Source organism: Larimichthys crocea, chromosome XIII (genome assembly GCF_000972845.2).
Source record: "Larimichthys crocea isolate SSNF chromosome XIII, L_crocea_2.0, whole genome shotgun sequence".
NCBI classification, from domain to species: Eukaryota; Metazoa; Chordata; class Actinopteri; family Sciaenidae; genus Larimichthys; species Larimichthys crocea.
The window spans coordinates 47,070,874-47,087,488 of NC_040023.1; the positions used below are offsets into that span (position 1 = coordinate 47,070,874).

Here is a 16,615-nt window from a genome sequence, read left to right on the forward strand (position 1 = left end):
CCGATGATCATCATCAAAGACACCGCATGATGATATGCCTTTCGTTTGTAAAATTCTCGCCACCGGCCACTTTGACATCTCCCTAAGCATCTTCCAGCTGCATATCACCCGCCATTTTGTTTCAATTTGTTCCCATCACCGATATCTCTTCCTCCTCTCAGCTCCTTTAGTCCGTCCACATCTCACTTGTCGTCTAGCCGTCATCTTCGTGTGGACTGTTACTGATGATATCGGATTGCTGTTGGCTTTACGGCGCTGGAAAAGTGGAGCTAATGGGCTTTCAAATGCTTTATTGTGAATGCATTCTGTCAGGAGGGGAGAGATAGGATCAGATTTGATTAGGGGGCGACGGCAGCAGAATGAAATGTATTTAAAAAAAGAGAGGGAGTATTGTTTGTTTTTCTGCGTGTCCGTACGCAGTCTGTGAAAAAGAAACTTCATAAAGCATATTTAGCCAAATTTAGTGCCTCGCGTCAACCTTATTAGATGCCCTTGGATCATCCTTATCTCCACAAGTCTTTTCATCCCTGCTCCCATTCTGCTTTCCCCATTCTCCTCAGTTTCCCTTTTCCATATGCATCCTTCCCCAGCAGAGAGTAACACTGCCTCTTTTGGCTGGATGTGGTAAATGTGCTCCTCTCTGGCAGATGAATGATGTCAAACAGACATATTTATATTCATTTAGGACTGAGGAGGAGGAGAACCCATCTGTAACGGATGTGATAGGAACCGCTATGTGTGAGTGTGCATGCATTTAGGTGTGTGTGTGTGTGTGTGTGTAGGCACACGCGAGTTTGAGCATGTGTTCCGAGGTATCCATCGTTTGTGATAAATGAATCGTGCTTTTGTGTGAGTTGATAGCGTGTTTGTGGATTTGTGTGCGTGAGTGAGCTTGTGTGTGTGTGTGTGTATGTGTGTGTTTACAACATATGTGTGTGCGTGAGTGTGTGTCTGTGTGCAAGCGAGGTCATTCCCCGGTCACTCGTTCAGGCTGTGTGATGAATGAAGAGGAGAGGTGCCTGCAAAGCCGGAGAGATTTGGGAGAAACATTGTTCTACGGGGTTAAAAATGGTCTTGTGTTGTGCCAGAGGCTGAGGGAATGTTCCTAAAAAAATGTAAGACTGCAACTTAAATGGATGTTCATCATATCCGATGTTTAATATCAAGCTCGGCAATGTAATAAACTAATAAAATATTAATATTAGCCATTTGATTGTGCAGATTTGCTCAGTGAGAAATTTTCCAGAGTAAACGAGGTATCCAAATTTTGCTCCCTCTCTATGTTAATTTCTCCTTTCCTACAGGAGAAATGAGGGGGAAGTGGCTGTGTTTGGTTTGGATGGTAGGCCGATGGGGTCAAAGACATCTGACTCAACCAGGAAGTATCAGGTTGCAGTAGACAGGAAGTCAGTGAACCAAACAGGAAGGACTTTACGCAGAGGAGGCTACTGAAAGCCAGCAACCATCAGTGTCTGCCAGCATTTGGCCAAAAAATAGACGTGTGCGGAGGCAGTTATGTCTATATTAAGTCCTAAACATCTTGTTTCTTTTTTATTCTACTCATGTATTTACTCTCCTTTATTTTGAATTATTAAAACATTTCTCAAATCTAAAGGAAAATGTAAATCGAGGTAACCTTTTAAAATAAATCTAAATATTCGGACTGGTAGACATGGATGACGTGGATGTGGGCTTGATGGAGGTTGGCTCTGATTTGAGCAAATGCTGAAGATGATTTGCGTGTAGTGCATGAATGTGTGTGTCTGAGAATATGTGCTTGGGACAATGTGGTCAGGCAGAAGTGCATTGTGGAATCGATGTCCACACCTCGTCCTAAATTATTCATCCTGTCAGCTGGCCTGTCCACCATTGCCGTGGAAACCGCTGACCAAGAACTTTACCCCCATCCCTACGGATTCACCTCTTCATCCCCTCCTCAGCCCTCACTTCCTCCTTTCTCTCTCTCTCTCTCTCTCTCTCTCATTATCTCTTCTCTCATTCGTTCATTTACAGCCTCTCTCGTCCTCACTCCTACTTTCAGTCTTCCTTACTTCTACAATCTTTTCATCGGTCTTTCTTCTACTCCCATTATTCAGTATATCTGTCTTCCTCATTAAACCTGAACTCCCACTCACTCACTTTCTATTTCTTTCCCTCTCTTTTTTCTCTTCCTGTCTTTCCCCTTGCTGACATTCTCTCCTCTGCTACCCCCGTGTTGCTGACTAAGATTATAATGTGTTGGCTTTGTAGGATGTTTATGTTTGTGTCTTTGAAGTCTGCCCCAGTGGCCTTTTGGAAGACAGCCATAATCCTAGTGAGCAGCCAGAGGTTGTTCAGTCTGCCATGTGTGTGTGTGTGTGTGTGTGTGTTCATCCTCATACATGTGTGAATGCATGTGTGCACATGATCAACTCTGAGTGCAGTGTGTGTGCGCACGAGCGTGCAAGTGTGAGTCAGTAATTGTGACATGGCTCATACATCATGGCCAGAGCCCGTTTGATTACAAGCGGAGGGGCCCGGTGATTAATAGTTGGATTCAGCTTCCTGGCCCGAGTTGTGACACCCGGTCACAGAGCATCTGTACTGACACACCCCCCTAGCCCCACTGCCCTGCTCCAGCGTACACCCATACCTCCTACACCCACTGTACACACGCACACACCCAGATACCCCCTGCCTTCCCCTCACTTCCTCCCCGGCACTCCATTGCCTTCTGCCCTTCTCTCAATTCCAGCAACACACACCTTACCTTTTCCCCTCCTTCCTCACCAGCCTTGCCTCCCTTGTACTCCTTAATGCCTCCTGTTTTATCTTAACCCAACTCTCCCACTCTGTTCTCGCTCTCCCCTACCTCCAGCATCCCCGTATATCTTATACCACTTTGCACTCTCCATCGCTGCACTCCCTCATCTTGCACCTCTCCCCTAACCTTTCCTTTTGAAGCCGTCCTGTGCAGCCCACAGCTCCGTATTAACCAAAGCCTTACTGTTTTGATCTTATCACCTTTAGCCTCGCCGTTTTTTCCCCTTTTCCCACAAGCTGACCCTTCCATTCCCTCTTTTATATATACCAACCTATTCCCTGATCTGATTCTTCTCCCCTCCAAATGCATCTTAACTCCCTCATGCACACAAAAGCGATCACACATACAGTATATTCATCTTGCCCAAAAGTTGCACAAACACACACACACTCTTTGCTACTGAGCCAAAAGCCTCCTCTATATTTTCAGTTTCAGCATCTAAAAGGATCTTTAGCACTCTCCACCTGCCAGTTAAGGTCATGTGATTCAGGTCCCCGAGGCACAGAGCAGCCCTTAATCCTACAAGCAAGCAACCTTGAGGCCAAGTAACTGCCCTTTTTGTGCCTCATATATGGTACCATCAACTAAAATATCTGGAATTGCATTTATGATTTTTTTTTTTTAACCATTTGGTGTGCAGTAACAGCTTCAGCTAAGTCTAATTGTATTTTTTTTAAATGATGCCATGCAAAGACCAACATTATCAGTTAATCTCATATTATAATTTCTGATTTTGCAAGCCAATCTGAGGCTTTCAGCCCCATGGCCATTGTTAACTTGAAAATGCGAATCTTTAAATACAGGTCATGAATGTATTGTCAACAAAAACGAAATAATTTAATAGTACAGCTGGGCGCTGTAGTTTTAACATTACTCAAACAGGAGTTATTAGTGTATGACGAGACTATTTTGAGCCGCGGATAAATATTTGATGCACTAGCTTGTTATTTATGGTGGTGTATGCGGGATTGGCTCAAAATAAACTGCAGTGCCCATGTGCATCACAATGAAGGAACATGTCACCGGGTGCGACTGAGTCATTCACTGATGAGATTTTCACTCTAAGGCACAGAGGAATAAGCTATATCAGGCTTTAGCTGCACAGACAGTATTTGTTAGTAGGATCAATTTACTGTTTGCTCTGTAGACAAACAGAAAACATTTATAAAAATCTGTCATCTTTAAACAGAGGGCAGATTTTAAAGATTTGATAGTATGAGGAAGATCAGGAAAAAGAGCACGAGGAAGCAAGAGATGCAGGATAAGAGTCGATGCAAAACAAAGGAAGAGAATCTGTGAGTGTGAGCAAGCAAGCTAGTGAGAAGCAGAGACAGTTTGTGTGTCTGTGTGTGTGTGTGTATGTGTATGTGTGTGGGTGTGTGAGAAAGTGTGTGTGTGTGCATGAATGTGTGTGTGCGCGTTCCCCTGGCTCTCACCTCCATGCGGTATCAGGATGAGGGATGGCCCTGCCAGCGATCAGCCCAGGCCTGGACTCAAGCTCCGCACAAGGATTCCCTGCTGAAACCATTAGTCTGGGCATTAAACACCATTAGAGCACACACACACGCACACACACACACACACATTCAGAGTGTAAGAGTTTTACCACAACCTTACGCTCACAAATATACTATCCATGGTATGAATGTGTAGCTGGATGTTCATGCACACACATGTTTACGTGTTCACGTTCAAGTTTGAGAGACACACACACACACCATTAGACCAGAGAGTGTAAGAGAGTGACTGCCAGAAGGATTGGTTGAAGCTGAAGGTAAAAGAGCAATAGGAGAGAATGAAGAAAAGGAAGGATGTGAGATATACAAAGGAGGGTGGAAGGGCGTTGAAAATCCACTTTTCCTTTAATGTCTCATTTCTCTTGCCATCATCTACTCGATTTGCCTTTTCTAATACATAATTAATTAACGACAAGTAAGAAATTAATTTCCTGGATGATGGGGGGGGGTTGTAGGCTTACCTCATCTTTCACCCACCCTGCACATGAATGCTTTTTACAAATCTGCATGCGTATGTATTCCCTCTTTCATTATGCATGTGTGCGGTTATGCTCCGTGCACTCATGTTGCACTCTGGATCGAGCGTGTCCCCGGCGATCCAGGTGTAATTGGGTTAGTGACAACCAGGACAATGTGACACCTGCAGGTCTCAGCTGTGCCTCTCCCTGCTGAACTGGCCTGGAGTCAGCTGGAGCTCTGTCATCTGGACTGGCCTCAGCTGAAATGACCAGTCTGGGACTGATCCAGGGTTAGAGGCTCCACTGGGCACAACAAAAATATCAGTCTAAATACCTAACCTCTTGTCTCTTAGCTGGACCGAAGCAACAATAAAGGACAGACAAAGATGTAACATCCATCTGAGAGCGCTGCAAACTGTGGCAATTAGGAGCAGCTTCTCTTCCGCCTCGCATTTAAATAATAAAGTGGAGCATCATGGAGACTGTTAAAAAGATAAAGTGATGCGCAAGATTTGTGCGTGTGAAATTAGCTTTTACTTGTCAAACACACTTAGCTCAGACAGTACTGCTACTTTTTATTCTGTATCTGAACCACTATTCAAACATTGGGGGAAAAAAAGTTTGGATCCCAGCATCCAATCTGTAATGATCCATCTGATGCAAAAAATTAAGTGTATGAGCACAACAGTCTTGTACTCCAATCCTAAAATGTAGTGTCTGGGTGATCGTTTGCATGCTCTGTCACTCTGTCAGTATGCTAGGCCTTTGCTGACGTAACATGAAGAAAACGAGCATGGATTGAAATCTGGGTGTTTTTGATGCTACTTAGCAGTTGTGAAAACAAGCCTACACAATGTTGTCTGATTGTTCTCAGGGTCCTTTAAATCTGTCTCCCATTTGAGGTTTGTTTTTTTCATTTATATGCAGATTTATGGCTACAGTTATGTGAAGCATTACTTCATGATCCTTTGTCATGTCATGCTGTATTATCCCTTTTTATAGGTTTCTCTGTTTAAATGTTAAATTAGTGCATAAATTCGAGCATCAATAGGAAATGAACCAGTTATTCCCAAGCAAAATTCTAAAAAGACGTCAATGAATTTTACATAACATTATACAGAAGCATAGCATATTCATAGTATAGATATTCATTTCTCTAAAAAAGCAGCAAATAAACGCTGTTGGTATGAGACAGTTTGCCACATGCCCTCCTCCTCTCATCAGGCAGAACTTGTGATCACAGACTGATATCATCACACAAACGTCTCCCTGTCACATCGGATTTCTGCTGCTCATGTCTGAGGACTGTCTCTCTAGGCCCGAGTGGCGGCAGACCATGCTAACCAGCGCGACGCCATCGGAAGCTAATAAATCATCTGTGGTTTTATTTCAGATTTATTCGGACCGTAATGAAGACGCGACGGGCCCCGGGCCGTAACCGACGGCGACAGGGTGACACTGATGAATGGCTGAAGGTGCGTTCTCTACAGTTGGAAGGAGAGGGAGGACTGTCAGGCTGCGACAGTGTGTGTGTGTGTGTGTGTGTGTGTGTGTGTGTGTGTGTGTGTGTGAGAGCACTTGCATTCCAAGGCGTATAATTTATAGCATTACAATCAGATATATAATTATTACTTGCAAAGAGTATGTAGATTCTCGTAGCAGTAAATCCACATCAGCATTGTTATCTTTATGTTAAATCATTATTACATTCATAAACATCATCACCATCAACCTCCTACATGATCATATCACATATATTACCCACATATCATCATCACAAGTCAGCAACAACATTGTCGGCAACCTCATCATTTACCGTCACCATCATCCAAACAACTGTCAAAACTTTAACATCTTTATAACCTAAACATCGACATTACAATAATCAAGACATTTACATGCAAAGCCTTGCCATTAACTTCACTGTTCGTCGTCACAGTTATAATCATCTTCATGAGCATCATCATCAACATCCCCTACTACTGTTTTCATTATTTTCAATATCATGATCGTCGCTGTTCATATAATCATCACCTTCATCATTAATGTGATTTCAGTATTATCATCACAACTGTCATTGAGAGTAACATAACCAACATCTTCATCACATTATTTCTGAACATTACCGCCACATCACATCATAACTATCACCACTGAAAGTCCAAATCAATGGCATTGACTTCACCATCATCACTACCACGATTACTGTTATCAAAATCATCACGAACATCATGAATGTTCCTACTTATTCAGTCATCATCGTTAACATAATTACCTACATATCGTCATAATCACAAATCACCTTCATTGCAATTCAATTCGTCAAGGGTTGATGAAATGAATCCAACTTTTTTCTCTCCCAATACCTGAACTGATCTGATACCAAAACTCTCTTTTCACCATATATAAAATCTGTATACCTCACCGTGCGGGTATCATTGGCCCACTATCATTGGAATGTAACTGGAAGCAGGAACAATGAATTCACATAATAAGATTAACAAAGCAACTGTCATTATCATCATCATCATCACTGACATCAAAATCATTGCTGTATCGTCATCATCATTATCACACCTCTGACCTCTCCTCACCGCTCCCATCACTCTCTTTGTGTTACTCTATTACACTGACTCTGTGTTTTGATAGCGTGCTCTTTCTGTGTGTCATCACAGTCCTCTCTGTCAGCCAAGGACAAATCGACTGAGCCAACTCAATGCTTCAAGCCTGGCAGCTTCTAGTCATCTTGTCAATCAATGAATCCATACGAAGCTCGTCTCGCCCAGGCCTGACACAGTATGGCACAGCACTTTTTGAAGAGCACAAAAGGATATTTCACACATAATGCTGTGGCAACGATAGGACAGTAAGTTTGATTAAGTTCTCACCCAGGAGAAAACATTGTTGTTAAAAGCAATACTTAACTAAAAATCTATCTTGTGAGTATCAAAAATGGGAGACAATATCAGTAATACATTTATCTATGTTGTAATTATAGATTAACAGTGAACAATGTGTCTATTCCATCACTGGGTATCATCACGAAATTGTAGCTGAGGATCCTACAAAACTACTACTATTACTGTTGTTACATCACATCCATCAAAAGTTTGGGCAAAGTTTCCTTACCCTGTCTCAATACAAAAGAGAGTAATCAGCAGTGCTCACGCACTGTAAATATTTTAAATATTTCATTTTTACACCAAAAGTTGGTCACAGCTGGAGGTGCAAGTATTATTAGGTCCACAATGGGGTTATTAAAACTATATGCATAGAAGTAATATTCATATAATGTGATTTTACAGCTTAGGCACATTAAGTTGGGTAAACAGTGAATAAAAAGGCTTTTCTGTTAATGACTAAGACCATTTCCACACAAAGCCAGCTAAATGTGAAATTGTTTTTCTCTCTCTCTTTCTCTCTCTCTCTCTCTCTCTCTGTGCTTTGTGTCCACCCTCCAAACTAAATCTGCATTTTTTATACCTGAGAATCAGTGGCGGAGGAAGATCATATCTTTTAGCAATGTCACAGTGTATTCATTAGGTCCACTTGTACACTCCAATTCAACGACTCTGCCATAAATTCTACTTTTCACAATCATTCTTCACTGACACAGTCAGAGAGGTATTCATTTAATGATTATGTTTACTATTGAGGTTGTTGTTTGTAGTAGTGTTCAGTTGGACTGCATTATATTGAGCAGTGTATCTAATATTATGGCCCTCTCATGTCAAACAGGGTGGGCAAAATATTAGAAACACCTTTTAATATAACGCAATATAAAGCATATAATACAAGTGCGTACTCCAGTGTACCTAATGAATTAGCCGGTCGATGTATATTACAAGTGTGGGTGCATGACTGTGTGATGTGTAAGCGCTACTTTAGTGTTGCAGCTGGTAAAGGTGGAGGCTAATTGTTACTTATTATATGAATATATAATAATACATCACAATTCATTAGTTGATTATATTTTGTATTATCAATCTGATAAATGAAGTGGAAAATATTTGCCTACAAAATATAGTGGGGTAGTATAAAGCAGCATAGAATTGAATCACTAAAGTACAAGAACCTCAGAATTGTACTTTGTAACAGTAAAGTAACTAACTACTTAGTTACTTTGCAGCAGTGCTGAGAATGGAGCTTAAAAATGCCAGACTCACATTATAGTGTGGATTAGCAAAAGGAAATTCTTAAGATAAAAATTATGTCTTTCCGATCAGATGCAGCTGATTCCATAAAGTATAGATAATATAGTGATTGATTGTTGAAAAGCACTGAGACTTACCACAGTAACCAGGCTGTCTCGGCCCAACTTCGTTCACAGTTTACCTGCATCTTTGCTCGATGCTTTGATGCATTTTTTTTATTGTGGGCAGAAAAATTGTTTGGATACAAATCATTTTACATGTAAGCTATGTTTCCAGATTTAGCAGGCTAAGTGCGAATGCCATCCAAAGCATCTGCCTCCCTCTCTCCTCTTCTTTCCCACATTGCTTCCTGTAAGAGACCTTTTTCACAGCAGCCATTTTGACTTGTCAGAGCAGGAAAATCACAGGTGATACCAATTTCATTAATGGTGACTCTGTTCCATTAAGTGTCCCAGTGAGCCAGCATCCTGGAACAAGCTCACCTAAATGGAATACAGTCCGTGTTATTAATTACACCTGCGCCTTTGCTGCTATTATATGCCAACACGTCTGCTGTGAAAGATCTAGCGGAGGAGGGCAGCTGCTGCAATCTTTTTGATTGGTTGAAGCAACCTTCTGCATGGCGTAGTTAGGCTTGCAAGTCGTATTCTAAACAACTGCAGATCATAGGCCTCTTTCACAGAAGACATTTCGTCATGTCACAGTAGGGGAAGCACGAAGTTTAAAAAAACACTGATTTTCACTTATGGAAAGTGGATATTCTATTTCATCTGTGGTCAACATTTAGAATTTTAATTAATGACCAAAGATGTTTTGTTACACCATGTCATATGATGGAAGATAGAATGAGGATAGCTTTGGATAAATTACATTTTGAGTTTTGATTCGGGGATAGATGACAAGCTCTGAGATCTCTCTGAACCGAGTCAGAGTGATGCACACATGTTGGTGTCAGTGGCCATTATCCTGGAATATACTGATTTAAATCAGCTTTGATTAGGCCAACGTGCTATGTGCAAAAATGTAGGACAGCCTTGCTATTGATAGTTTATCAAGCAGGAGAATCGAGGCTCAGAACCACTCACATTGTTAGAACCATTTATTTTAAAAAAATGCACATTCTACTTTCACACAGAATCAATGTAAACCATTTAAAATATGTATCTATAATAGTTCACTGATGACTGTATAAACACAGATAAATTTCTGGTGCTAAATGTGTCTTGTTACAGTGTTTTAGGTTTATTTTGTAAGCTAGTTTTTGAGAGAGTTTTTTTATTCTCCTGAAATTATTATATATATTTTTTTTTCTTTAATGAATTATGGCTGAATTGTGTTTAGCTGCTTCAGATTCAGGCTCCTTGCATTATGTATGCTTGCGAAAAAAATGGCACAACAGAGACAGAGACATTGTAAATGTTAACACTTGTGTCTTTCCTACAATAATGAGTAATGTCTGTTATGCATAATGTCTATTCTCAAGGAGACGATGAGAGTATCGAGTGAATACAATCAGAAACAGATGCAGCTCTCTGTGTGTATAATGTTGTGCACTCTAATGTGTGTGTGTCTTCACTCCATCTCCCTGTCTCTCTAATTACTGCTGTTTGTCCATGGTGAGACAACATGAAGGCATTTGGCCTCTCCAGCTGACAACCACCATGAAAGCACAGATAACACACTCCTCCTTTACACAAGACTGGCACCATCTCTCTCCTTCCATCTTCATCACTTCCTCTCACACACTCTGTTACACTCCTTCACTCTGCCATTCTATTTCCTTTCTAGTCCTCTACAAAGCTGTCGCTCACTAGCTGCAGAAATCTCTCTCACAATCTCTTATCCGGTTATCTACCCTGTCTTTCACTACTCTCTCGCTCTCTCTCTCTCTTATCCACATTTCCTCCCTCTGCTCTCCTGCGTCTAAATGAAAAGTTGTGATCTGTTTGCAGCACAGTTTAACAATGTATTAACATACCCTGTGGGCCTTTAAATTCTAGTTTTCATATGGGCGACAAACATGCTTTCGTACACACATAACAAATCCACACACACACACACACACACACACACACACACACACACAGTCACACACACCCCTTTAAGTGCACAGAGCCAGTTAATTAGAGCTCGAGGCCCTTCTCTCCTAACGAACCTGAGGGTAATTAAAGAGCCCCTGGACACGGGTGTGTCTGCGAGCTGCTTCTAATTAAGCCCCAGCGAGCTGATTTAGCTAATTAGCTAAAGGCTCGATGTTGGACACCAAAGCATTCCAGCCCTTTGGAACACAGGAAGTTACAATGTTCCCACATTGTCCCTGGCAACACTTTCATTTCCTGGGGCATTAATCACCAGTGTGTCGCCATGTGACTGCCATGCGAGAATGGAGGGGGGCCTGAGGGTAAGAGGTGTGGACCATTCTCGTTTCATCTGTGGGACCCTGGGACCAATCACATGCCAGCAGGTAGGAGCGTGAGGTGCTGCAAACGTACAAAATTGTTTGCGAATTGGAGTATATAACATAAACATTTTTATTATCAAACAGCTGGTGGTAAAACTGTTATTATATAACAAACTCCTACCTCGTATGGATAATAAGGAGTCATCAATTATTATCATCCGCATCAAATATTCACTGCTCTGATCTATTGGTTATGATATCGCTGTATTGACTGAGGTAAAAGCTAGTAAGTTAGAAAACAAAGGGAAGGAGTAAAATAAAAAAATAATAATCAAAGCCGTATGTATAAACATCACAGATTGACATCCTGGTTCAACTTTGATCTACTGTATTTGCCGTAGTTGTATGAAGTTGCAGTTTCCCTGTGGAACTACGACAAGATTATTAGCTACAGTGAAGGCGTGGTCACTTTTAGTTTTGCCAAATAAAAGCGGTTTAATCTGCCAGATTATTTATAACCTTTTTCCCGTATGAAATATATCAGGCGACAATTTAGCCTCTGGTAGCAATGGCCGATGTTTCTGGACTTCCTGTGTATCCGCATATTTCTGTTTATCTCTATAAAACACATATTCATATGCAGATAACTTTTAAAAGAAAGCTAATTAAAAATCATCAGATGATAGACGATTCTGAGATTGCATTTCCGTCAAAGCATTCAGCCTCTTTTGCTCTCCATGCAGACCGTTGCAACCAAATCCTGCTCAAACATGACTGCTCAATACTACTTGAACTGCTAACACAAACCGGAACACTTCTGGTCCCTTGTTTACAGATTCTGCATTCATATGCAGACATCTGTTTATAGCTAATAATAGTGAGCCACTGATTAGAGTGGAGTTTACTTAGCTTTTCAGATGAAAAAATTACACCACTTGCAAATAACAGCTGCTGTTCTTTGTTCCATTGTTCCCATTTTCATATCGATCAATATTCTAATGTTTTTCATCAATTCATTTCCTCAAATTGTCTGAAAGGGTCCAATATATTTTGAATAAACTAGATCATTCGACATGTCTATATCAACTGAACAAGTCTGAAGTCCATTTCTGTTCCTAACTGCAACACAGATGAGATGAAAATGTACAAATGGGATAAATGACACTGATTTTCAGAGTCTCTCCTCAAAGAGACTCGTGATTTTGCAATCATTCGTCCATGCAAAAAGTGAAGTAGCTGTGTGAAGAATGAAAAGCGACAGCTTGAACATTCAAACCCTTCCTCCACACACCTGATCAACCATCGCGTGATTGTCAGATTGTCTGTTTCAAAAAGATTGACGGACACAGCCCTCTCAATCGCGCCATCAAAAACCCTTTTTGATTTCAGATCCTGCATCGAAGCAAGCACTTCATTTGATGCAAAGTGAGGCCTGAACATTCATATCAGTAAGTAATTGCAAAGCCCAGCTCATGCTGTCAGCAAATAATAGTGATCCACTGGATAGCACTAGTCCATTATATTAAAAACAAGATGTTAAAATAAACATTAGCATTTTATATGTATAAAGGCATCCAGCAAAGTACCGTCTCTCAAGCATCATGTGCAAAGGTAGGTGTTTAAGGGTAAGGGTAATATGAATTCAAGTGTTTCGTAATTCCACCCGGAAATCACAAAACTTCGAAGAGCAGACACATCCCAGAGTAGATGTTCATCTCGTTTCATCTCCCTCCTCCTCATTTTCATCTCTCTCTCATGTTACCAATAACTCAGCATCCAGCTTCATAGCTGGAGCGCATCTGATCCCCATTCATTTCCACAGCGGGAGAGGGAGAGCTGGCGTTGGCCACTAAGGCCCTGATCAATCATGATCTAGCACGACAGCTTGTATTAGAGACGGAGAGATGGAGGGATGGAGAGATACAGAGGAAGAGAGGGGGGAATATAAGATATTCAGACATGGATATTTCTCTTTTGGAGCTGTGTGTGATTTGTCGACATGGCCAGATGCGATCAGAAGACGGTCAAAGGAAAAAGAGTGAGAGGAGGAGAGAGAGATGAGAAGAAGAAGGAGAAAGAAAAAAAACACATCCCCGGCCCTGTTCGTTATTAAGAGATTAAATCCCATCTCTGACAGTCTTGTCAGTGCTGGAGACAGAATCGAGCATGGACGGTAATTTGACTAGTTCCCTATCTCCTCAACGCTCAGTTGGCTGATGACAGCCAGGCGACAGAGCGTTGAATATGCAAGATGTCTCTCCCTCTTTCCCTCTAAACTCTATCGTCTACTTCACCTGTGAGCGCTACCTCAGACACACACACACACACACACACACACACGCACAAAAATGTATGCACGCACACACACACATATACACATCCCTGTGAAATGGTACATTTTCAACCATTTGCATTCTCACCAAAGGGTTTTGAACTCCTGGGATATTGACGGGTTCGGGTCCCTCACATGTGTGTTGGCAATACAAATTCTCACTTTTAAGATCTAGCATTACCTTCTTTCTCTGTGAGTGTGTGTGCATGTGTGTATGTGCATCTCCACTGACAGTTCCTGTTAGCCCGCTGTGCAGATCCTTCCAGCACACCCACAGTGAATCCAGTCAGGCCAGGTGTTATTTTAACACTCACTTTCGGAAGATGAACGAGGGACGTTTTCCTCCTCCTCCCATCTCACACATTCTCATCCCTTGTTCTCTCTTTCCCTCCCACTCCCATCCCTCCAGTCGGAAAAGCCTGACCCAGTATTACAGTGACATTATGGGGCCACTTACCGCCCTGCTAAAATAAACCCCAGTGAAGGAGGCGTGTGACAGAACGGGGTTACAGCACGCCATCGCGCAAATTAATCAAACAAATAAACGAGGAATTTAGACTTAAACAGGGAAGATCTCTCCCTCCCTCCCCCCCCCCTCTCGTCTTGCTGCTCCTGTGTTTGTTCTCGTCTACACCCCGAGACACAGAAGCGCGTGCACGCGCACATCAATGCACAAAAAGCATCTACCTGTGTAGTCACAGGTGAGGTAGCCTCCGAAGCGGATTTACTCAGACATGTTTGACATTCACTTGTTCCTGTCCCCGTGTTTCAGCTTGAACTGTCAAAGATTTACCTTCTTCACACTCTGGCCATTTTTTCCTGTGGACCAGATGTCTGTTGCTGCTGGCACTCATGTGTACCTAAAAAGCAGAGCTAAGCCATGAAAATAAATTTCTTGATTTAAAAAATGTATTTCCAAATTTTACTCAAGCGACCCATTTCCTATCAGCCCTGTCAAACATAACACATCTCAATGCCTACTCTGTCAACAGATTGTAAAATAGCAAGCCCTATAGCTTTGAAACGCTAACAGGCATGACAACTGTAGCATTACTAATGGGCTCGCTGTTCATGTTGCGCTCTGTGGCATGTTTTTAGTTTCAATGCAAAGCTCATTGCTGCTCCACAGGCTGCTGACTTTAAGGATCATTATGGTATTTTTGTAAGTTAGTATCTAAGGCCGTTAGTTAAATTCAAACTCTCAAACATCAGCATCTCGTGAGTATTTTTAGCCACAAAACAAGTGTTTAATGTAGCAATGACATTTCAGTTTTACCCTAAAATGCTTTTCGTTATGTTGGGTAGGTGATGTTGGTGAAGACATGGATGTGGTTGGTTTAATGTTTCCCCAAAATGGAGCTCTTTAACATGTTTACTGTGTCCAATCCAAACCACCGACCAAACAAAGGGGTTAAAACGTGCCAGTGCAAACCAACTTCTTAATATGTTTAAAACTCTTTTTGCTAGAAGATTTCTACCTGTGAAAAACATGTAAAGCAAGTGTTGAAGATGCATTAATAAAACAAAACCTCCAGATTGCAACAAACAAGGTACGCCATATGCCGATGCCCTCTGAAACAACACATAGAAGTGTTAACAAATCAATTCATTAAGGTTTGGTTAGGTTTAGGTACAAAGTGTCTTGGTTAGGTTCAGATTTGGGTTAAAACAAGGACTTTGTCTATCATTCCTATCACACAGACTGACATTCATTTATTCTGTGTTCAGTTAGCCTTGACCAGTCAGAGATGTTTGCTACCTATTGATAGTAAAAAGCCAATATCTGTTAAAGATACGCAAAGTTACAGCAGCACAGGCAGGAAAACACAAGCACACATCATCTTTGAAATCTTTAGAGACAGTAGGTTTGATTACAAACAGCAATCTGTGTAATATTGTGCATGCCATAGTTGGAAGTACTGCAGAAATGGTGAAAATCTTATTAAAATTGTGCACACTTTTACATTTTCTTAAAGATGGGCTACAATTTCTGCTGACCCTGACCACAGCTGCATATATATCTCTGCTTCTGTGCAAACTGGAAACATGCTGTCCACTGTATATACATTGCATAAGTACCTCATACAACCCCACTACAAAACAGATGAATTATCCCGTTAAGAGAATCACATTCACACACTCATACACCTCATCTCAACGCCACACCTATAAGCCTTGTACTGACACACACAAACACACAAGTCAGGCTACACCAGATAGACATATATATATATATATGAGTGTAGGCCCATATGTTAGAGACCAGTATAGAGCAGGGTGGGCCAAGGACTCGACACACGGAACATCCAAAACATTTTCCTGAGTTGTGCATGTTAGTCTGCAGACCACAACCGACTAAGAATCAAAACACATCATAAGCAGCACAGCAGCAGCAGTCCAAATGCATTAGTTTAAAGACCAGCGTGAGAGAGAGCATGAAGCAGCAGAGGCCAAAGTCGGCACAGTTTCCAAATCGACCCGACTTTTCAAAATATAGACTCACTCACTCACCAGTGCATGTCCGCCAGTTGTTGTTGTTGTTGTTGTTGAAATGTTGTTATCCAACACGCAGCACTTCTTCTGTAAATAACACTTCCCATTATACTGATATAATTCGGATTGTGAATCGCAGACTTGCAACAATTAACACAAACATTAAGGTGGTGAGCCAAGGTGCGCTCACGTGAATGACGTGAGTGACGTCAGGTGTAACAGAGTAATACTTCCCCGCTGATCTTTGCATAGTCCAATTAGCCAACGATGAATACCTGTATTGTGGATCTGCTACTGATTCAGAATTTAATAACGCCACCTCAGTCAGACTATGATGACAATCATAAGGAAGTCATATGATGATTCCTAAAAACAAATTGAAAGTGAAGGAATACTAGAAGCTGGCTGAAGAAACCAACTAAAATGATCCCAGAAGTGTATTAGGTATCACACATGT

The 16,615-nt window shown here is 41.5% G+C and overlaps 1 long non-coding RNA gene across 1 annotated transcript in view; it reads right to left on the bottom strand.

Annotated features, from left to right (window-relative positions):
• The window catches only part of LOC113747474 (uncharacterized), a 50,705-nt gene extending 34,320 nt beyond the window's left edge, over positions 1-16,385 (bottom strand). The window contains exons 1-2 of the long non-coding RNA XR_003463652.1: positions 16,177-16,385; positions 4,240-4,321 (exon numbers count right to left, since the gene is read on the bottom strand). This is a non-coding gene — a long non-coding RNA (uncharacterized LOC113747474). The remainder of the gene's footprint in view (positions 1-4,239; positions 4,322-16,176) is intronic.
• Between the last annotated feature and the right edge of the window lie 230 nt (positions 16,386-16,615).